This window comes from Protopterus annectens, chromosome 9.part0 (assembly GCF_019279795.1).
Source record: "Protopterus annectens isolate FY-2018-M chromosome 9.part0, PAN1.0, whole genome shotgun sequence".
Lineage (NCBI taxonomy): Eukaryota > Metazoa > Chordata > Ceratodontiformes > Protopteridae > Protopterus > Protopterus annectens.
In genome coordinates, this window is record NC_056743.1 from 1,357,749,446 (window position 1) to 1,357,771,735 (window position 22,290).

A 22,290-nucleotide genomic window follows, 5' to 3' on the forward strand; every position below is an offset into this window, starting at 1 on the left:
TATCTTTTCTGTACTCCTAACACATGCTGTTTTTTGGTGCTGCCATTCTTGTTCAACTCCACCTATTTCCTCCTCTTCTTGGGATGCTAGAGCCCGAAGTAATTCCTTGAACTGTTGTACTTTCTCTCCAGTCAACTTTCAGGTCTTCAGCCTGGTATCTGTTGACCTAAGAGCCTTCTCTGACCACTTCTTGCAGCTGATTGTGGCAACTAGTGGTTTATGCTGTGGGCCGACTGTTTCACTGGGGGATGACTTTGCAATCATGGATTCTACCCCAGTGCCTTTTTCTTACTAGGAGGAAGTCTACCTGAGTTGCATGTTGGCTACTCTTGTATGTAATCTTGTGACTGTCTCTCTTTCTGAACCATATATTGGCTACTATCAATCCAGTTGCCAGACAGAAGTCTAGAATGGCTTCTTCTTCTTTATTTTTGTTGCCCCATCCATGTGGACCCAGGCAGTCCTCATATTCTGTTCTGTCTGTCCCGATATATGCATTCAAGTCACCCATTATCAACACCAATTTATGTTGTCCTGCTTTATCTAGTATTCTTGCAACTGCTGTCTGAATGCACTCTTTTCCTCACTATCACAACCCTGCTGAGAGGAATAGGCTGAGATTATGAATACTGCCCTATCATTACACTGGAGTCTGATTGCCATGAGTCTGTCATTAATTCTGATGTTATCCCTCACTACCTTCTGAAGCCTCTCTCTCAACATAATTCCAACACCATTTCTAGCCTGTCCCCCACCTGAGTAGTAGAGTCTGGATTCCAAGAAAAGTGGCTTTACTGCACTGCCCTTCCATCTCGTCACTTGGATTTATAGGCTATCCAACCTCCTCCATATCATCCTGTCATCCACTTCCAAGCTGCATCCTGTCAGTGAACCTACATTAAAAGTAGCAATTCTCAGTTTATGTTAGGCAGGTTGGTTGGTTTTACATCCAGCTTTCGCTCAACAGAGCTATCCCAGGTAGCCCAGGCTGGGTAACTAGACACCGGCTGGCCAGCAGCTTACTGACCCAGGGCTGCTAGGCTTTATGGCGGGCACACACTGGCCAATAGAGGCACATATACCCCTCCCACCATTAGCAAGGGTCCCTGGGGTGGGTCAGAGAGAAGACTGGGTCCTCAACCCACTTATCACCAGTAACTACTCATGCCCATTTTGGCGACATTAGTCAACATGACCAAATCACCTAGAGCCATATTTTACACTGTCGAGTGGCTAGCTCTGCCACGGTGCACAGTCTGTGATCCATGTTCTCCTATCTTGAGGATATTGAGCACCACAGTAGATGCCCAAAGTGGTTGGTCTGTACAACTCTTCCCCCTATAGGGCACCATGTAGAGTCTGTGCTGCTGCCCACAGCTCCATTCATTGGTGAGATTTTGAGATGAAAACACTCAGCATGTTTTTCGGACATGGGAGAAAACCCATGGAGACAAAGGGAGAAATTGCAAACTCCAAACAGGCATTGGTCGGAGTTTAGGATCAGACCTTGTACCTTGTGCATGGCAGATGAAGATCTTAACCACTATGCCAATTGGTCTCTATCCTTATGAAAAATCAAATAGAGAGATCTGGAAGAAAAGGTCTGGAGTTCTGATACTCATCTAGTGGAAGTGACAGTGACCAGAAAAATCATTTTCCAGGACAAAAATTTAAGATCTATCTTCACTGATGATTCCAAGGGAGGTTGAGTCAGAGCTTGAAGCATGATAGCCAAATTACATGGGGGAGCAGGACCTTTGACTGGAGGTCTAAGTAGAAAAGTGCCTTTAAGAAAAGCTTTGCACAACTTTGAAGAAGCCAAAGAGGAATAATTTCCACCTGAATAGAAATTGGAAATAGCTGCCAACTGAACCTTGACAGTTGAATAACTCACCCAGTTGTCAAAATGGAGGCCAGAAATTCAAGAACCATGGACATTGGGGCAGAGAAAGGATCCAGGTTTCTCTGGAGGGTCCAGATTGAAAATCTCTTCCATTTACTTTTGTAAATTTTCCTAGAAGTGACCTGTTGAGAAGAACTATGCAGTCAACCTTAAACTGTTGATATCTGGATGTGTCACTTCTGATGGGTGAAAGAGAAGGTCTGGACATGGGACCAGCATCTAAGGTGGATACAGTAGATGAGGCCACAGGAAGGAAAAACAAACTTGATGAGGCCAGAAAGGTGCAACGAGGATAACTATGCTCTTTCACTGGACTGTTTTCTGTAAAAATTTGGGAATTAGAGGCAATGGGGTATAAGCACAAAGGAGACCGGAGGGCCAGTCTTGGACTACAACATCTCTTGGTGACTCCCCCAATAGACAGATCAGAGCAAAGAACTTGCTGCACTTGAAGTTGTGGAGAGAAGAGAAAAGATCACAGCATGGCTGGCCATATCGATAAAAAACTCCTCTCCACCACTCTGACATTGAGATACCACTCATGTGGCATCAGAATGGACCTGCTTGGTTTGTCTGCAAGTATGTTGACTTTCCCTGGTATGTGTGTTGCTATGAGAAAGTAGCTAGAAGAAATCACCTGTTACCACACTCTCATTGTTTTGCGACATAGCGGATAAGATCTGGTTTCCACCTGTTTGTTGATGTACCAGACTACAGACATATTGTCCATTTGAACTGTAATCATCCCAGAAGGGAGAGCATCTTGAAAGGTCTGCAGTGCTAGATGTACTAGTCTCATTTTTGGCCACTGACATGCAAACTGGCCCCTTCTGAGGACCATATACCTTGGACTGTCCATCACAAGAAATGCCCCCACCACTCCAGTTGAGAGGCATCCGTGGTGTCTGTAGCTACCAGTAGAGGGAGAACAAATGGACATCCCTTAGAAACTTCATCTGAATGGATCCATCAAAGAAGGTGTGCCTTGCAAACTTGTGTCATCCTGACTGGAGTGGACAACAGCTACTGAAGAACAGACCACTGTACTCAGAGTCCACTGCAGAATGTGTATGAAATCTGGCTAATGGAACCAGAGTTACTGCTTCTGCCATGGACCCTAAAGCTTGCATGACTACTTGTGCTGGAGGAGAAGAATGAGCAATCACTTCCATGACCTGGGGTCTGAGGTTTGCACTCTTGTTAGAGGAACTGATGTTATCTGATTAACCATGTCTACACAAGCACTTAGGAACTCCAGATTCTGTGTAGGTGTGAGTTGTGAGTCATTGTAATTGACTGTGATGCCCAGATGGTGGCACAACTGGAGCAAATAGTTTGTTGCTTGTACACGTAGATGCCTGGTTAGAGCAGTCAGGAGCCAATCATCTACATACAGAAACACCCGGAATCTCAGCAGTCTCGGGTGAGCTGCTACCACTGCCATGCATTAGGTGAACACCTTGGAGGCTATGGTGAGCCCAAAGGGCAGTGCTCTGAACTAGTAATGACTGGCCCCCAGCCAGAAGCACAGATATCTTCTGGAGCACCTGTTCATTTTGTTGTGATTGTACACATCTTGAATATCTGTCGAGCACATCCAATCATCCTTTCGCAGTGGGGCAAAATGGACTGAACCATGACCATCCTGAAGTTTGAATATTTCATGTACTAGTTCAGCTTGCTTAGATGCAGGAAGGGTCACAAGTTCCCTGTTTTTTTTGGCACTAAAAAGAATCTTGAGTAGGTTCTGTATCCTAAATGGTGTAAGGGGACTTTTTGGATGACGATTTTTCATAGCAGCTTTACTAAATCCTAGGGTACTGCTTCCCTTTGATTGGGTGGAACATTGGGAATCTTTTTCATATTCATAGGGAGTATTTGGGAAAATAGTATGAAGTAATCTCTGTACATGATCCTCTGCACCCAAGTATCTCTTGTGATGGCTGCCCAGGCTTCTGTGTGCAGAGATAAGTGCCCCTAACTGTCTCTATCAGCCAGGCAACCATTCAGGAACACTGGTAGGGTTTATTCAAGAAGGTATCCCTGAAACCCTGGTTCTGCAGGCCATCTCTGTTGTAAAGGTGGTATCTTTGATTAGAGTTTCTTGCTCTGCCCTGAGGGGGAAATGCCTCCTCATGAGTCTTGGAAAGGCCCTTGGGACTTGCAACAACACATCTTCTTACCAGCTTGTTAATTCCAAGAGAAGGATCTCTGAGGTGTAGTAAAACGGATCCCAGTGGCAGACAGTGTCTTTCTATCCTGTTCACTCCTGGAGAGCAATTCCTTCACTTTGGGGCCAAATGAAGATAATCCATCAAGGGAAACATTGATGACCAAAGACTTGAAGGGCTCCACAAAAACCCACAGGCGCATCCAGGCATGTCTCCTAATAGCTATGCCCAAACCTGCCACCCTTAAGGTACCTTCAGTAGCATGAGATAGCCTCATGGACACATTGGCAATGGTCTGAAGGGTGGCCAGTTGTAAAGAAAAAGAAGTTGTGTCTTATCATAACGTTCCATCTGTGTTGTAGATCTTTGTTCATTCATTAAAGATAGGACCTTGTATCTGTCCTCAGAGCCGATGCGGCCATTTCCCAACTTGCGCAAGCCAACAACTCTCAGCTAAGAACCTACCCACAATGCCCCACTTCTAGTTACTCCAGATTGAGTTTGCCTGCCCTAGATAAAAGATGTAGTAATAGAAAAATTAGTAGGAGGCTTTGTCTGAACATATACCCTAACCAGGAGTTCCTAAATTCCACCAGGAGTCCAGGCAGGGGGAAAAAGGGCGGAAAGTAATGAATGAACAAAGATCTACAACACAGATGTAATGTTATGCTTTATCTGATGCTGTAAATCTTTGTTTATTCATTACAGATAGGACCGGGTCCCCAGCTACTTGAGTCCTGGGTGGCCCTAAGGAAGAATATTCCTGAGCACAATAGAACCAAAAGATGCTCGTTCCGTGGAGGACAAATTCAATTTGTAATGATATATAAAGGTATGAGGTCTCGCCCAAGTGGCTGCTGTGCATATATCATCCATAGAGGCTCTGGAATGAAAAGCTACAGAAGTAGCCATAGATCTGGTAGAATGCGCCTTTATTCTGGAAGGTAAGGATAGCTTATTCTGTTGGTAGATAAAGGGATTGACATTTCTAAGCCAAGAGGATAAAGTCACTTTGTCTGGGTCCTGCAAAGACCACAAACAATTGGTCTGTTTTCCTGAAAGATTTAGTCCTGTCCAAATAACAACGAAGCTGCCGGTGTGCATCAAGGGTGCGCAAAAGGTACTCCCCTCTATTAGAATGCCTTGGGAAGAAAACCGGCAGGTCAGTAGATTGATTAATGGAAAAGCCAGAAATGACCTTGGGCAAGAAAGAAGGGTCAGTACGAAGGGACACCCTATCCGTGTGGAAGATGAAGTAAGGACTCTTGACACTCAAGGCCTGCAGCTTAGATACTCTTCTCGCTGAGGTGAGTGCTACTAGAAGTATGGTCTTCCATGACAAAAATTTCAAATCATATGAATCAAAGGGCTCGAAGGGAGAACCTATGAGATATGGCAGCTCAGGCTAGATGCCTGTAGTGGCAAGGGCCTAACGATCACATATCTATTGTTCCAGCCCTTAAACTACTATCCAATGACCCTAAAAAAATACATAAAAAACATACATAATTTGTATATATTATATATTTCAAATTAATTATTCCATGTACAACAGTTCAGTCTTGCTGTGGATTTTTATAGTTACTTTATTTTACTTATTCATGTATATTTACATATATTGATGCATATATATATTTATATAGACCATGGTTTTTGGTGACATGCAGTTTTTTATATGTTTTTATATGTATTTGTATTTGATTGATATATACAAGCAGTTTTTAAACGACCATATAATGAATTACTTGTACATATGTATATATATATATATATATATATATATATATATATATATATATATATATATATATACACATACAGACATGTGTATATATATTTTTTGATGGACATACACACACACAATATATACAAATTCACATGGGTTGTGAATGTAAAATGATACATGGTTTTAAAAGTTTTTTAAAAGGTTTTTTAAAAGTTCAATAATGTATTGAGTTGAATACTTTTGTTCATATTATGAAAGACAGCCAGTTCACTTCATTTTAGCACATTGTTCAATTATCCTATTACTTGATTAATTATCAATTATCTTATTGTTTTGGTGAATGGTTTCAAAAAAATGTACAAAAGGCATTCAGTGTGTGGTGGTATTTGATTCTGATGAGGTCTCCAGTTCCTGGAGATGAAAGCGCTAAATCCATTTGTTAATAAAGATGTTTTGTGACATCTTTGGAATTATTTTTTGAACTTCTGGACGTGGTGTTGGTGCAGTGGTGTATTTTTTAGGAAGACAGCCTTCATTGTAGCTCGGACTACCGTGGAATTTGTATGTTTACTTGTCTTTGGTTCCTAGAACCTATGAGTTACTGAAGCACCAGAGTCAAGTCCCAGGGTTCTAAGGGAGGCTTGACCGGAGGTTTAACATGTAATACTCCCTTCAAAAAGGTCTTGCATAGGCGGTGTGACATAATTGAAGAATTATCAAGACTATTATGAAAATTGGCGATAGCTGCTAAATGTACAGTGATCACTGAAGCTGAGGCTCCTGCATGTAAAAGAGTAGTCAGGTATTGTAGGATCTTTTGAATAGGCATGGAGAAAGGGTCTAAGTTCTAGTCTTTGGCCCAAATAGAGAACCTAGTCCATTTACTAGAATAAACCTTTCTAGAGGAAGGTTTGTGTGAGGCCAGAAGAATTTCACGAACAGGAGATGGGATGTCAGGCAGCCTGGCAATCATTGGAAGTGGAGGAACCAAGCTGTGAGCTTGAGACTGTGCAGGTTCGGATGATTCAGTCCCTGAGGATGAGATAACAGGTCCTGGGAATGATCCAGGATCCACGGGCTGTGAATCAGATGAGGCCATAGAAACAGGAACCAGACTTGATGTGGCCAGTAGGGAGCAATAAGGATCACTTTGCTTTTCAACCTCTGAGCTTTCTGGAGAAATTTTGGAATGAAGGGAAATGGGGAAAAGGCATACAGAAAACCTGGGGGCCAAGCGTGTGTTAGGGAGTGTCCCTCGGTGGTTCTACCTGAGGGGGATCAAGGCAAAATAGCTTCTGCATTTGTAGTTTAGAGGGGAATCAAAGAGGTCGCAGCAAGGCTTGCCCCAATGTTGGAAGATCCAATCTGCTATTATAGGATTGAGGGACCACTCGTGAGGCATGAGGATGTTCCTGCTCAGATTGTCCGCAATAAGGTTGGAACTCCCGGGAATGTGCGATGGTATAAGAAAGTGATTGGAAGCCATTGCCCAGTGCCAAATTCTCATGGCTTCCAGGCAAAGGGGGTAAGATCTGGTTCCACCTTGCTTGTTGATATACCAGATGACTGACATGTTGTCTGACTGGATTGCAATGGTCCCCGAGGGTAGGGATGCACGGAACGCTTGCAACGCTAACAGCCCTCAGTTCCAGGACATTTAGGTGCAAGTTGGCCACGACAGGAGTCCAGGTGCCTTGGACAGTCTTTTCCTGGAAATGCCCCCCCCACCCCACCCTAACAGTGAAGCGTTACCGTGGCCGTAGGTTGGGGAAGACAGAATGGTCGACACCAAAGATTCGTTTGTGGCTTCATCCACCATAGCATTTCTTCCTTGCAACGGTTTGTAAGGCGTATCATGTGGTTGAGTGGGTGGGTTAACAATGACCATTGTGCGAAAAGGAGCCACTGCAGGATTCTCATGTGCAGTCTTGCCAGTGGTACTAACGTAATGGCAGCTGCCATGGAGCCCAAGAGTTGCAGTACAAGATGTACTGGTACATATGTGTGAGGAAGAAGGTCTTGGATTTGGTGTCTTATTTTCAAAAGCCTGTGAGGGGGGATAGAAGCTTGACAGGATGTTGTGTCGAAGACTGCTACTATAAATTCCAGTGTCTTCATTGGGGACATCTGATATTTGTCTTTGTTGATTGTAATCCCCAAGTGGAGAACGAGACCTTGAGTGTAAGAGAGGCTGCGGACTAGGAGATTCCTGGTCGGAGCAGTAAAGTGCCAGTTGTCTAGATAGGGAGACACCTGGAATCCTTGTAGTCGAAGATGAGCTACCACAACTGCCATACATTTGATGAACACTCTGGGGGCTGTCGAGAGACCGAATGCCAGTGCCCTAAACTGGTAGTGATTGGCTCCCAGCCAGAAGCGGAGAAAACACCGGGAGCAGTGATCCATCTTTATGTGGTAGTACGCATCCTGGAGGTCTATAGAGCACATCCAATTGTCCCACCCTAGGAAGGGAAGAATCCAGAATTTTTGAGGTTTGATAAATTTGTTCAGTAGGCTGAGATCCAGGATTGGTCTCCAGTCCCTGGTCTTTTTTGGCAATAAAAAGAACCTCGAGTAAAATCCAGATCCTGTCTGGTCTGGTGGGACTGGTTGGATGACTCTTTCTTAGCAGCTTTTCTATTTCTAACGCTGCTAATTCCCTCTGATTGGGTGGTACATCGGGGATTCGTTTGATGGGTCTGGGAGTTAAATTGAATGATATTTGGTAGCCTCTGGATATTATTCTCTGCACCCAAGCATCGGTAGTAATAAGATGCCTGGCTGGTAGATGCAGAGAAAAACGACCCCGACTGCTTCCAGAGGAAAGCAATTGGGCTGCTGCTCAGGAGCACTGGTAGGGTCTGCAGGAGAAAGAATCTCTGGTGCCCAGGTTACGCAGACTCCTTCTACCCCGAAAGGGGAGTCTTCCATAAGAGTTGCCCCGCCCTGCCTCGGGGGGATTGTTCACCACAAGTGTCACGAAAGGATCCTTGGGATTTCTTGAACCACATCTTTCCTCCCTTCTGGTTCCTGGAGTAGGACCTCTGGGGGTTGGAAAAGCGTATGCCCACAGCAGACAAGGTCTTTCCATCTTTCTCACTAAGTGCAAGTGTGTCTCGTATCTTGGGTCTAAAAAGTGCAGATTCGTCAAGAGGTGCATTGACAAAGGAAGACTTAAAGGGGTTTGCGAAGTCAAACAACCGCATCCAAGCATTACATCTCATGACACCAGATGTGGCAGCTCGAGCTGCCCCCTCGGTGGTGTGAGATATCAAACACATCGAGGAGTATGAGATGGAATCAAGGGTAGCTAGCTGCAAGGTGACAGTATCACACCCCTCATCAGGCAGTACCCTCACCAAAGAGGAAGACATTTCAGAAATTAGGTCTCTTTGGAGGAGAGTAAAATGTGCCAGATAGTTCAGCGACCGAATGGCGAAGGTCACTGAAGCATAGATCTGCTTCCATAGTCTGTCCATTGTCCGGGACTCCCTGTTTGGAGGATGGACAGTGGAACTATCTTCTGCCAGTTCTCTCTTGGTGGCCACCGCCACGACCATAGAATCAACTGTCAACTGCTTGGACCAATGGGGCTAGTCTTCAGGTGTAGACAAAATTTTGTCTGGCCTCCGGGGGACAGGTTCTATGTTGTCCAGGGCCTTCCAAGCATGCTATACAATTAATTTAACAAGGTCATCTGCCGGTGGGATCACCCAGGAAGTATATGGCTGGGCACGGAAGGCGTGTACGAAAACCGATTCCTCAGAAGAAGGGTTAGAGGACTTCCAGTCCCCCCGCTGCTTGAGGATTTCGAGAATGTCTCCAAATGAAACATAATCTGGGGGAGACTGTGGGGACCCTTCCCCCTCATCACAATCAGTGTCTTCTGTGATAGATTCTTCCTGGGAATCAAAGTGCTTCCTCTCACACTGTTTCTTCTGGGGTGGCTCTCCAGTGGGATCTTCTGACTCCGGAGAAGGGGTTCCTTTCAAAGAGGGTTCTTGTGACTCCTGTGCCTGGGGTCCCAACATAGCAGGTTAGGAGAGGTACATGCTAGGGTGGATCTCTGATACTGATGTCATTGGTGCTGATTGTGAGCCTTCGGAATGAAGGGCCCTCTCCATTACCTGTACAGCAGGCTCACTCGAGGAGGTATGGGAGCCCAGAAGCAGGAGGGACAACCTCGGAACCGGGGTCACACCCCACCCTGAAGAGCCCACCTCCAGTTGAGGAGTTCTGAGAGAACTGGGAGCCATTGGAACCATGGACATAGATGGTGCCAGCGAGATTATAGGCACCGGACTAGGTACCAAGGTACGGATGGTCCAAGCACCACTCCGGGAAAGCATCTGCTCCATCAGAGCCGATGCAGCAAGGGTGGTCAGTGCTGACAGGGGAAACACTGCTGTTGGAGCTCAGACAGTATGTACCAAAGAGCACATCGGTACCGAGGTCAGGGTGGATGCTGGAGGAGGATAAACAGGGGAAGATGTGGTAAAAGATTCCGAGCCAGGGATGGAAGGTCTAGCTGGAATGGGCAATCTCCTAGCTGCCAGAAGCTGGTCCACAACCCTCACTAGGTCTAGTTCAGAAAAACTCCTAGTGGATCTAAAGATGGCTGCTGAAGGGGAATCAGGTCTTTCCAGAAAGGGGCTAAACCTCTGCCGCAAAAAAGGATCATAAGTTGGAGAATATCTTGTCCTTGGCAGGTATTTGAATTTTGGAGCCGATGGAGCCGAAGAAACTGTCAGCATCATGGCCAGGGATGGTGCCAAGGCATGTACAGTCATCAGAGCCCATGGAGCCGAAGAAACTGTTGGCACCATGGTCGGGGATGGTGCTGAGGCATGTACAGTCATCGGAGCCGATGTGGGAACCAAGAATGGCACCGAAGTCAGTGGGGACATGGTTGGAACCGAAATGGGAGTGAATATCATGGTCGGCACCGAGGGAGAGGACACAGAGCCTGGTGGCGAAGAGGTCTGCACCGAGGGTGCCGGCAAAGCATGGAGCTGACTCAGTTCCGTAACTGACAGAGATGGAGGTACTGACTGACTCAGTTTTTCCTTATATTTTTTGTTCTTAGAACGGGGTGAGACCTCCGACCCAGATAGAGCATCTGAGAAAGGTGTCTTGAGTAAACCTTTTAAAATAAGTTTATTCTTATGTTCTGCTAGTGTCTGATTACTAAAATTAGCACAAATGTCACAGTCAGCTTTAATATGATCCACGCCCAAACAGTAGACACAATGGACATGTGTATCTGAGTTAGGCATCTTACGTCCACACTTGTCACACTGTTTAAATCCCAACTTAGCTTTGTCTGACATGTTAAGATAACAATGCTATCCTACAGAAAAAATAAGGGAGAAAATACCAGTGATGTTATTTTAAAGAATACCACTAGTAAAAAGGGAAGGCCTGTCAAAGACAAGAGAGAGGGATAGTACCAAAAAAGGTTAAAAATTAAATTACCAAGGAAAAGGGTAGGAAATAGGCTTAAGGTATAGGTGACAGTGAAAAAAGGCTAACTTGACTAAAAATTTAGTAATTTTGAAGAAAATTTGTCATAAAATTAACAATTTTCTACTTACCTTGAGAGAGAGATGCCTAACACATCTGACTAGGAACACGGCAAATGAGATATGCAGTAACTAGGAGAGGGGCATTGTGGGTAGGTTCTTTGCTGAGAGTTTTTAGCTTGCGCGAGCTGGGAAACAGCCGTATCGGTTCCGAGGATGGAACTGAGGTCCTATCTGTAATGAATAAACAAAGATTTACAACATCAGATGCTTTCTTTTCATCATCCCCAGACATGGACCTGCAAAGTATTTGGTGAGCTCCTTGGTCAAATCTCTTTGTAACCTCATAAAGAGCAACATATAATTCAGCAACCACAGGGCAAAGGTTGCTGAGGTATAAATGTGCTTGCCAATTCTGTCCAAGGCCCTAGACTCCCTGTTGGGGGAGGGACAGATGACTTCTGCTCTGTGAGCTCTTTTTTAGTAGCTGCCACCATGAACATGGCATCTACAGAGACTCCATTGCTTCAGTGGGCTTTGTCCTTTATTGGAACCAAGAAATTATCTGGTCACCTGGGGATAGGTTCCATGGTATCTGGTTCCTTCCATGCATGGTGTGAGACTAGGTCTATCAACTCATCAGCCGGTGGGACCACACAAGCTGTTGCTGGGCCAGACCCAAATCTTCCAGAAAAACTGATTCCTCCTAGGAAAGGGGTTTGGAAGATCATCCATCTTTTTGCTTGAGAAGTTCTAGGATCTGTCTAAAGGAGATGTCGTCAGGTGAAGATCTGGAGAACCCATCCCCTTCATTTAAGGCTGTATCCATGGTGAGAGATTCCTGGGGGGAATCTAGGTGTCACCTTTTACACATTCTCTTCCAAGGGGCTTCATCAGTGGGATGGTCTGGTGAGGTATCAGAAGTGATAGGGGAGTTTGGGTGAGGTATCAGAAGTGATAGGGGAGTCCTCAGGAGGAACTGACTGAAGGCTTTATTGAGTAGCCTGTCCTGGTGGCACAGACCTGAGAGGATCACAGCTCAAATTCGATGGTGGGACACAATTCAGATCCAAGGGGGCTAAAGATGTCCTCTCTCTTGGTAAACAGAAGGCACTCTCTACTAGTCAGATGAAGACAGTCCAGGGGAAACAGTAGCCGGCTGCACCTGATCCAAAGACAGCTGTGTTGCCATGCCCTGAATCCCCACAGACCCATGTCTTGAGAAGGGAGTCAGACCCAAGCTGTCCAACACAGATGCTTCAAGGGGCAATGACATCTCCAACAGCTTCAGAGTCAAACCTAACCCTGCCTAGAGGAGTTGCAGATGCTTCGGCACTGAGAGTATTCTGGCTCTGAAAGGGACAGAACCAGGTAACTCAGGAACATGGTCGGAGTGGAAGTACAACATGCTTTTGGATCTGACAAGGACACCCTCAAAGATGTCTGATGCTAGGGCTCCAAAACCACAGGCCAAATTGGAGAAGGAGATATCACTTGAGGCTGGGTGGAGGGCAGGCTTATGGGTCTGATTTGAGATGGAGCCGGCATCACCCCCCTCTACATGTGAGCTCTGAGGGACTTCCTCATCATTCTATCTACCTCTGCTTTAGATAAGCCCCTGGAGGACCTAAGGGAGGAGAAGGTTGAAGATGGTCTGGAGAGTCTCCTCAGCATTTCCTGTAAGAAAGGGGAATGGAGTTGAGAAGATATTGGCTCTGGAGTGAAGCAGGGAGACCGGGTCTAAGGTGTCTTAGCCTCGGATAAGTTAGGATTCGAAGAGGTCAGATCCGACTGTTTAAAAATTTTGGTTGGAGGCTCAGCTGTCAGAGCCAATCTGGGAGAACAGTCAAGGGACCACTTCCTGGAGTCTTTCTCCTTTGGAGCTGAGTCAGGCTTCCCTTTATCAGACTTTTTATTGGGAGTTTGAGCCACAGCAGGCAAGGAAGAAGGCAACAAACCCTTAATAACTAGTTTATTTCTTCTATCACTTAATGTTTTGGAATTAAACCCTGCACAAATAGGGCATTGGGTGTTCAAATGGGCAGCCCCAGACAGTAAATGCATTCCCTGTGGGCATCTGAAATGGGAAACGTACGTGCATTTTTTGAAGCTGTAGGCTTGTCAGGCATCTTGCTGAGCAGAAAAAAGGAAAGTAACTTTTATTTTATCTACTCATTTTAAATAAATAGGAAGGTTAAGGTACCAACAATGGTACTGAAAAATATCATGTTTGAGGTAGAAAAAAGAAAGCAGGTGAAAGAGAAAGGGTACCAACAATGGTACTTAGAAGATGACCCTGTAGTGGATAGGAAGGCCTAAAAGGAAACTGGCACAACTAATGCAGAGAAACCTGAAAAACTATAAAAAAAAGGTTAAGGGAGGAGGGATGAGAGAGAGCAGTGGAAAAAGATAGAAAAACTTATAATATGTGACAAAAAAAATCTAGCTGGCACCCTGAAGCTTGAGAGCAGAAGATCTGTGTCTGAGAAATATGGTGGCAAAAGATCTGAGGTATGTTAGGACAATAGAGTATTGTGGGTAAAGGGAGGAGCTTGAGAGTTGGAGCCATGAATCTGGTAAAAGAGGCTGAGCCAGATCTGAGGTCAGATCCGAGGCACATCAGTTGAGGAATGAATGAAAAATGACAACATCAGACACTCAGTTTTGTAAATCCACCTCTCCATGCATCATTGTAGAGCTTTTGCCAGTTTAATAAGGCTGCAAATTTATTTTGGTGATGTTGTGATCTGCTTGTGGTATTTCTATGAATTCGGATAACTTACAGGATAAACCCTCTTTCTTTTTTCTACATTTTCTAACAATTATTACTTTTATCTAAACTTGCCTGAGTAAAACACCTTACTTATCAGTTATGGTAGAGAACTGAATATGAAAATTGTGATAATGAGAAAATGTGTTGTTTTGAGAAGTTTAATCCCTTGTTTCCTTTGGAGTCCTGGCATAGCTCTCTAAAGTCCTCAGCAGTTTCACATCCTTGTCACTGCCCTCCATACCATTATTTGTTAACTAGTGGGTGAGCTTGTCTGATTATCCTTTAAAGCCACAACCCATGCCCAAAGGCAATTAAAGCAGAACACACAGAACAGAATGATTTGGTCAACATACAATGTAGAAGATGGCAATAAATATTTAATGTAATGCAACATAATAAAATTAACAACAGAAAAATAGAATAATAGCATTGAAATGGGATTTATTTTCTGGAGGCTCTTACTTGCCCATTGGTACTGATACCAGTATGGTGGAGGTCTTGGGTTAAAGTCCCAAACACCGGGGTCCCACAAGGTTGCGTACTCAGTCCACTTCTTTTCACACTTCGGTACTTTACTGTTAAACCCCTACCAGTTTGTGCTGCTGTGTTTTGCCTCTAATCCTTAACAAGAAAAACAAAAATCAAGAAAACTAAACAAAACATGCCCGTTTTTCCAAAGTTAATAAATCTGCAATAGGTTAGAAACGGTTTACTAGTAGGTGTCACTGTGCACTGTGAAATATTGGAGCAAACACTTGCTCTCTCCAAGCAGAAAACAATAAGAACGCACAGGAGAGAAGTTCCTATACGTCTGGGTACAGGAAATTAGTTTTTTGTGTTACAGCTAAAACATAACTTCTTAAATGTGGTGTTTATTCAGGATGCCTCTAAACTGTACCTAATTTTACAGAACGTATCTTTTACCTTATATTTTTGCCAGGACACGACGTGCAGAAATTTGGGAAAGAGAGTAATACATTTAGCCTCCGCCACATTTTATCCCATATACTGTTTGAAATTTCACCCATGCATACTGCAAGACTGAGTTAATGCACCGAGCCAAGTACAGTATAATATGTTGTTTATTGGGGTAGACGGTAACAAGGAATTTAGAAACACATACATCTTAGAAAACTATACCCGAAACACTGAACACAAACGATAATAAAAACCTGACAGCACTGCAGCCAGTCTTAATTTTGGTAGCAAACACACACACACCACTTATTTGACCAAAAAAAAAAAAAAAGACATTTTTAGTTAAGGATATGTCCTTCCAAAGATGCAGACAAATGTCTTGGGTGTTAGCAAGCAGGAAGGAGGACAAACTAAAGACCGAGATAACTGCCAACGAAATAGCGGCAAATCACAACAGAGCGAAGTGGTAGTGGTTTAACGGAAAAGTACCGACACTTCTAATACATGACTACACAGTTATCCATCAGTCAAGCAGAATCATCAAATTTACAGATGACACCACAGTAATTGGTCTTATCAAGAAAGAAGATGAGGGGGCCTACAGGGAAGAAGTGAAGCAACTCTTTCATTGGTGCACTGACAACTTAGCACTAAATGTTGTAAAAATACATGGAAATCATTATCGATTTTTGGAAGAAGAAAAAGCCACACACCCCTATCATCATCAATGGTGCTGCAGTAGAGAGCATAAAGAGCACCACATTCCTAAGGGTACAGATCTCACAAGACCTAAGTTGGGGCACAAACACTTCCTACCTTATAAAGAGAGCTCAACAACATCTCCACTTCCTTAGGAGACTTTATAGAACTAACCTCCCCCCACAGGCCCTACTCACTTTCTACAGAGCCCCGATTGAGAGTGTACTGACAAACAACATTGCTGTCTGGTACGGAAATTGCTATCAAGCTGATCGGAAGAGGCTGGATAAGATCGTTAAACAGGCCACAAAAATCATTGGCTCCAACCTTTAATCCCTACAGGACATATATTCAAACAGATGCTATGGCAGAGTCCAAAAACTATTGATGGATATATACACCATCTGGTTCATGGACTGTTCAAACTCCTGCCAACAAGGAACGCTACAGAGGCATTAGATGTAGGATATCCAGATTCCATAGCTTCTTCCCACATGCTATGAGACTGCTGAATAACAAAGCCATAGCCTAACGCGCTACATGGGTAAAATATTATTTCTGTGCAATATGTCATTGTTTATATAAACTCTCTGAATAGCTCACTTCAAATGTCTCTGTGTGCACTAGGAAAACTGTGAACTGTAAGTTTATGGCATATATTGGTGGTGGATAAATTTACATGTGTGCCTCTGTTATTTATTGCATATCCTTATATTTCTACTGACTCTATTCCTGCTGTTGTACTTGTTGTGTTTCTGATGTAAATAGAGCTTTCAAGTTTGTTTTACTTTACTTACTTTTTTGTATTTTTTTATTTATTTTAATTTAATTTAATTTTTTTATTAATTTAATCTGTCTTCCTTCTGTAAACTGTCATTCATATGGTACGAACCTGAGTATTGAAATTTTGTGCAGTGATAAGCAGTTTTTCCTCTGTGTTGAGCTGTATGACAATAAAGTTTACTTTGACTTTGACAAAAGAGACCTAATATGATACTTTCCCTTCTGTAATAATAACACTGTCTAAACAGAGTTTTTTCTTTGTACTTGTGGGTTTGTAATTTCACTTTAATCACGGTGCTGAGGCTTTCTAGCTAAAAGAATATGGTTCTTAAGGGAAAAATGAACACCTATGTGACCTAAGGCTCCTTTTGGTATGATAGCAGTGATACCAGCACAGTTACTGTGGAGATTTTAAGTCCCATATGAAAGCATTATCCTTTATTTCTATGATTCTTGCAGTGTCCAAGCAGCTTTCTCTTTATGTGTGTATGTCTTTGTTCTCTGTTGGTGGGAAATAAGTACCTCCCTTCCCAGATGCACACTTGTACAGTCTGTTCATTCTTCGTGTAGGTAGTTAAATAACAGGTTACTTGTTATTCTGAGAGAGCTTTGCTGGGGGTTTGAAAGACAACTCTGAGAAGACTTTTTAATCTCTAATTCCTAACCTTCGCTCTAATCATACTGTATGTAGTTTCAGGTTGCAGTCGTGTAACCTTAGTTGAATCTATGCCTTTTGTTTGTCATTTTTGTTTATGTTCTACCTCAGTAAAAGTATTATTTGATTATCTTACATTATCCTCTAAAAAGCATTTATATCTTTAGTTATAAAAAAAACATCCTCAAATAAACATTGTCATATTTTATTTCTAAATTTACTGGACTTTGTTGTTGCTCTTATTTACTGTACAAGTAACAGTGCATAATTAAGTGTGACGTCATTGTAAGGCATGATTGTAACATGGTTTTTCATACAGTATGCAAAACATATGCAGGAGTGCACGGACACACACACACACACACACACACACACACACACACACACACACACACACACACACACACACACACACACACACACACACACAAAATCAAAAACAATACAATACAATACATTTCTAAAAAACCTTGAAACGAAACATGCCAACTTGCTAAAAGTCTTTTGCCATTTATCTGTATACTTATTTCACTTTTTATGTCTGCTGCTTTCTCTTTTGAACAAGTTTGCATTTCTTTTATTTTCTAATGAGCTTTGTCTACTAAAAAAATTTATTCACTCACAGCACTATCATAAATTAATTTTGTGGCATGTAGGAAATTGTTCCATTAACAATGTTAACTGTAGTAAATTAAACACACATATCTGATGAGTAATGCTATATGAAAAGTACCCATCATACACACACACGCGCACACACACACACACGCACACACACACACACACACACACACACACACACACACACACACACACACACACACACACACCTTTCCTGTGACTAATTTTTCTGTTTGATATTGTATCTTTTGCTTGTCCTGTTTTGTGTCTCTGTGACATACTTAAGTATCATACTCTGTGTCCTATTAGTTATAGCTAGAAACTAGTCTGTTTGGCTGGTAAAATACACACATTTATTTCTGTAGTTATATAGGTTTTTCTTCTGTATGTATGAGTTTTTCATTTTAAAGTACTTAATGGTGCAATTAAATTAAAAATCAGTATCAATAAATGTGACCACACCAAATGCATAGGTAATATTTAAAGCTTTAACTTACTTTTCTGTAGGTTATTTAGCACTCATGAAGCAAGAAATACTCCAGAACATTTTTCTAGCTACCCAGCTCATCAGATAGTTTCATTCAACACCTTGTTTTGTTTTTTTTTTTAAATATGACTATACCCTTAACAGCCTGAACATTCTATTTAGCATACTTTCTGGTGGCATATACCACTGGTTCTCTGTAAACAAACAGAACAAGTATTTCAGTTAAGGCACATATATTAAAAATAAAGATTCCACCTTTGCAAGAAGTTCTCAGGACCATGTGCTTCCTGTGCCTTCAAACCTTTGTGGTACACAGCGGTTAAGTCTCTCCTCATAGTTGTTGTTGTCTTTTATCAAAAGCTCCACGGCAACTAGCAGTTGTTCTTCCATGGTAGATACTGGTGCAGGCAGATAATAGCACCCTAGCAACTAAAGGATTGCTGTGTTTGATTGGCTAACAGTCGCATATTTGATGAGACCTACTGAAGAAAGTTTTTTTGTTTAACAAGCCCATGACAAGGAAACAGAAAAAATTCTGAAAGAGGTTTATGTTTGTACTTCAACGCACAAGTCACTAGCAAACTTTAAGAAGAAATACTGAAGATTTAGAATGCACTTATTGCTTTTATCAAGTTAATCAACTTTGTCATTTTGCAGCTGTAATAATTGTAATTGATATGGTACTGACATGTTTGCTTTGTTGTACTTCCCTCTTATTTCAACAATGTTACTATCAAATTTCAAACTAAAATATTTTTTGAAAGATCTTTAGGAGTGTACATAACACTATGACATCAGCAGCTTTTTGCCAAGAAAGCAAAATAGTATTATCACTTGAAAGTTAGCAATTTTGGAATGCTGCTTAGAAATCCATCTGTAATAAAGCAGATGTGTATTGAAACTAAACAACTACAGTCTAGACTGGGACAGCAACAAAGTGCTGAAGGCAGAGCCAGACAGTCTTTTATTTATTATCTCCAGAACAAGTGGCATGTGATAGCTTGCTACAAATGCAATAATAATGCTTCAAAATGCCAGAAGTCATTGTAGTGATGGTTTATATTGACATATCATAGTTGTTCGTGCAAGTGTGGGCAGTGCCCATACCTCTTAACTGTCCAGATTTTCACCTCAAAATGTTGGTCTTCTCCTCGTACAATTTTTGGTTTTCTGGAATAATCACTGGAATGATTTGAAGAATAAAATAGTAAATAATGTCAAACATTTGAGTTTCAGACTTCATATTCTTTAGAAAATGCATTTTAATACATACTCTGTTATCCTAGCAAATTTCCAAGTTTAGAAAAGTAGTATTTAAAATCTGTCCCTATTATTGGGCCTTTGTACCCCCATTATGTCAGACTTTGTCCAAATTTCTTGGGCTAAGAGGTTGAGACGTATTGTTTTAAATGTTATTTTATTATTTTGTGAACACTAAAAAGTTTAAGAAAGTTTAAGAAAAAAATATTTAAAACTTCAATATGGGGCATTATTGACTTAGTGAAAGTGAAAGACTAAACATATCCAGCAAGACGGCTACTGCCCCCGTCCACCCCTTGCTATACCCAATTTTAATTTAAGTTCCATTGCCTGGTAGCCTTATAGAGAGGGGGTGTGGAGGGCTTCGACATTAAACATTCTGTCTTTTTAATCTTTCATCTTATTAAGAACAACTTAAAATGATAAAATTATATTTACTAATTACAATGTCCACCCACAGTTCACTATGGGGCAGGGCTTGCAATTGCTCATTTCAGTGTGCCCTAATATAAACAATTACTGTCATTGCATGGTTTAAACATAATGTCACTGTATTTGGAAAGGAAATCTGCACTAATTCAAAAATTAGTTCAGTGGGTCTCTTCTGAACCACATCCTTCACAGTATTAAATGGATGCTGTTAGAGTCAAATTAATTTATGTAGAATTATAGAGTGATGTGCCTTACAGCATATTTTTGCTTTGTAAATTTTACCTCTAGGTAACACTTGTTGGACAGCTATTTAACATTTATGCGATTGTGTTTGCTTTTTTACTGTTGCCAGCCCTTGAAACTGTGTAGAAGAAATCACTTTTAATTGCAGAAATCATATTATTCCAGCGAACTGTACTGATATATACGAGCTTAAGGTCATACTCCCAGTATTTGTCACCTATCTGTCATGGCGTTGGAAAGGCATGCTCAATGAAAAAAAAATCATTAAAACGGGATATATGCTGTTTAATGTGGAAAATACAGCACATGTAAAACAGTTTGTATGGCTATTGATAAGCAGATGTTATTTTTCTACTTCTTGCTTCAACTGTTTTCTTTAACTCTTTTTGAATGTATAAGCATACTGTAATTTAAACTAACATCATTTTCAGTTAAGGTAGCAAAGTTGCTAGGGACCAGAAATCCAGAAGTCATAAAATGGAAGATTCTGCTGTGCAAACCGATGGAATGAATGCTGAACTCAAATCAGTAATGCTGTCTCAAAGGTGAAAGAAGAAACATTTAACCATAAAATAAATATATACGGTAGAAAAAGGGGTACTTTTCCATTAACGGGCAGCAGTTAGCCCCATAAAGCCATGCTACACAAACCTGGTGGTGTTATCATAAATGTTGGTATGGCAAAAGTGCAGGCCCAAAACAGTACCAAAAGACACAGCACAAAACGGCCAGCACAAATTAGGTGAAACACCAATAACTATTTATTGTAAAAGCAATAAATAGACCAAATGCAACAGAATGCTACAGACCGGTTTCGCCAAAAGCCTTCTTCAATGTGAACACTGCAGAAGGCTTTTGCCGAAACCGGTCTGTAGCATTTGGTCTAGTTATTGTTTTTACAATAAATAGTTATTGGTGGTTCACCTAATTTGTGGTGGCTGTTTTCTGTTGTATCTTTTGTTGTCATGAATGTTCCCTTGACGAATTTGCTGGAACACAGGAATAACTACTTTGTGTGCTGTTTAGTGTACAGCCCATATGAAGGGTGAGGTAACTTGGTAGACTATCATGCTTTTAACATTACAGACCTGAAACATGTGCCTGGAGTCAACAGTGTGACTGTCTGGCCCATCTGAATATGGAATCCCTGGGGAACAGCTTGTTGCAATGGACGGTGGACAGAAGGGGTTAACACTGGACCCATGTAAACCCAATTTCTGCTTCACAACTGGAGGCTTACACAGCAGATGTGGAATTTGGGGTAGAAGGACATGAGTTTCTGAAGGAGTTCAGTGAGGTAAGTACTTCAGATCCTGTTTGTGAAGATGGCCATATTCACAGTTTGCTGACAGGAATGCAGTTAAGTCATGTGCAGCTGAGTGCTTCATGCCTCAAAGGCCAGTCTGCAAGAGGGTGCCAGAATAATAGCAGCTATCCTATAGATACCAAATTTTGCCTTCAATTATGTGAACATTGTGAAGTGGTTATTATTCCTGTTTCACTCTGTTCACAGTGTAAGGTTGCTGCCATGCCTGCTGCCCCGTTAACGGAAAAGTACCAAAAAAGGTATATATAATGTTCACGATGAAAGGAAAATAAACAACTATATAGGCTCAAGAAATCATCGGGGGATACTCTGGGAAAAGGGAATGAAAGTTGGCATGAATGGCATCTAGAAACTGGGAAATTTAAGGAATGACTTAAGAAAACTGCTTCAGAGAGAGCAGTGAGGACCTAGAATAGGGTGCTGTACAAAGTTGTGGATAGTAGCTCAGTTGAAGGTGTAAAATGCTGCCCCTAGCACCCCACAGCTGGTTCAAATACATCCACTAAAACACTTAATGAAATATATTGGAAGATTTTCTGGCAGGCTTCATTTACAAAATGGAATTTCAAATTTGAAGGTAAGAAATCTGTGCATGCTAATGCAGTTGTTGCCACTGGGGAAGGAAGACTGACAGTAACGCTAGGAAAACTCTTTATGAAAAATATCAGAATGACATCTCCCGATCTGAAAGCATGAAACAGGTTTTATTAAAAAGGATACTTGTATAGTTAGATGTTCTGACGCAGGAGCTGTGCAACCTTGGATATGGG

The 22,290-nt window shown here is 42.0% G+C and overlaps 1 protein-coding gene across 2 annotated transcripts in view; it reads right to left on the reverse strand.

Annotated features, from left to right (window-relative positions):
• The window catches only part of CCDC105 (coiled-coil domain containing 105), a 560,734-nt gene extending 542,134 nt beyond the window's left edge, over positions 1-18,600 (reverse strand). The window contains exon 1 of one of the 2 annotated variants that reach the window (XM_044084342.1): positions 18,514-18,594. The gene's annotated coding sequence lies outside the window, so the exon portion shown is untranslated. Of the gene's footprint in view, positions 1-18,513 lie in introns of both variants that reach the window. The other variant, XM_044084343.1, reaches the window with a different exon arrangement.
• Between the last annotated feature and the right edge of the window lie 3,690 nt (positions 18,601-22,290).